At 44.7% G+C, this 2,052-nt stretch overlaps 1 pseudogene; it reads right to left on the reverse strand.

Moving 5' to 3' along the window:
• Window positions 1-586: 586 nt before the first annotated feature.
• LOC120102640 (small nucleolar RNA SNORA32) lies at window positions 587-683 on the reverse strand (annotated as a pseudogene).
• Between the last annotated feature and the right edge of the window lie 1,369 nt (window positions 684-2,052).

Consider the following 2,052-nt stretch of genomic DNA (forward strand, 5'->3'; position numbering starts at 1 on the left):
GCTATTCAAACAGCCTTGAACTTTACATCTCTAGCCTCTTTCCCCTTCTCCAGATTCACCTATTGCAGGAATTTCCTTCCTCCTAACATTGTACTGTGAGGATAGATTCTGTGGGTCAAAGGTTCACACAGATCCTTGTGGGAATGGCTTGTTTCTGCAACACAATATCTGGGGACGTGGCCAGAAAGACTGAAGCTAGCTGGAAACAGACTGGACCAGTGGAATCATCTCGTGTGCGGCTGTGCCTGAGCTAGGGTGACTCAAAGGTAGAGCTGTCCCCCAGAGTGCCAACATGGGAGCCTCTTCACGTATGCTCTTTAATGGGTTGTACTTTTGGAAATGTCTGTCATTCATTGCCTAAATATATAGCATATTCTTTCTTTCTTTTTAGGTCAATAAATTTTTATTTAAGGGATTTGATTCCTTTGCTGTCCATCCAGGCCATCTGAAAATAGCCCTTTCTCAAAGGTCATCCAGTTGTGCTGTTCAGCCCTGCATAATAAGAGCATGGGAGTAATCAGATGAGCATGAGCATTCTAGAACCATCTACATACATTAGTAACTGGGTAAAGGTTTGCTCATCAGCAAATGTTCCCAATAGGTTAACTGCTAGTCAGGTAGCATATGGAAAACCTAACAGGAATTTTTCTTTATGATCATGTAGCATATTTTTTAAATTAATTTATTTTATGTGCATGGCTGGTTTGCCCCATGTATGTATTTGTGCCACATGCATGCTTGTGCTCGAAGGGTCAGAAAGGGAGTTGACTCTCCTGGAGCTAGAGTTATAGATGTTTATAAGCTGCCATTTGGGTGCTGGGAACAACCTGGGTCCTCTGTATCATGGACAAGAGCTCTTAACCACTGAGCCATCTCTCCAGCCCGCCATATTCTTTTTGAAGGGTGGGAGATGGGAATGTGATTTTGCTATGTAACTCAGACTGACCTGGTTACTAGCTTATAGCCCAGATTGGCACTGAATTCATAACAATGCTCCTGCCTCAGCCTCCTGAGTGTTAGGATTGTAGCATTCTTTGGTGTCTATCTGGTAACTGCTAAGGAATTCCTCCTTAACTTAAAACACACCCGTGCGCGCACACACGCGCACACACATACATATCAAACTAGTGTTGCTCTGGGTCATTAGCCAATGAGGAAAATGAAGGTTCTTGCTTGTTCTGAAAGAGGGTTGGTTATGGAACCCTCGGCTGACTTTGAACTTGCTATGTAGCTGAAGATGATGCTGAACTCCTGACTCTTTTGCCTCCACCTCCCAAGTGCTGACGTTAACAGCTGTGCCCACCATACCCAACTGTAAGATTTTTAAAACTGCATCTAATGTAGACAAATCACTGTGCTCTAGGAGCCTTTAACATAGTAAGGGGAAAACAAAATCAGGTCAATAGGTGGTCTTATTTATTTAGGTTTTGTGAGACAAGGTCTTACTCTGTAACCCAGGCTTGCCTCAAACTCATGGTGGTCTTTCTGCCTCAATTACAGGCAAAAATTACATATATGGGCCACCACAAATTAAACGCTTTCAGAAACACAGCCAGCCAGGCAATGGTGGCACAACATACCTTTAAGCCCAGCACTCCAGAGGCAGACTTGGCTAATCTCTGCGTTGGAGACCAGAATGGCCTACAGAGCCAGTTCCGGCCAAATTTTGTCTCAGAAAAACTGTCTCATTAAAAAAAAAGAAAAGAAAAGAAACACATACAGGGATAACATTACATTCTGAGAGAACTAACAAAGATACATCTATATCAGCGCTTGCAACCCCACTAGCCTCCCTAGCTCAACCCAGCATGACAGCCTCCTTGGAATCAAGTTTTGTAGAGGAGAAACTCAGAGAAGTCATGGGGTGCCAGGGGATGTCTCTGTCATGAGCAGCTACCAGGGTGGGAAAACAGGCTCAGAGACTCAGTAGCAGGCCTGGGCAGCAGTGAGAAAAACGCCCACTTCCGTCTCCCCTAGTTTCTGGAGAACGTGGCTTAAGTGCCGCTGGGACCCCCTCCCAGGTATGGGTAAGAGAGAGAAAGAATTCCTGAG

This window comes from Rattus norvegicus, chromosome 4 (assembly GCF_036323735.1).
Source record: "Rattus norvegicus strain BN/NHsdMcwi chromosome 4, GRCr8, whole genome shotgun sequence".
NCBI lineage: Eukaryota > Metazoa > Chordata > Mammalia > Rodentia > Muridae > Rattus > Rattus norvegicus.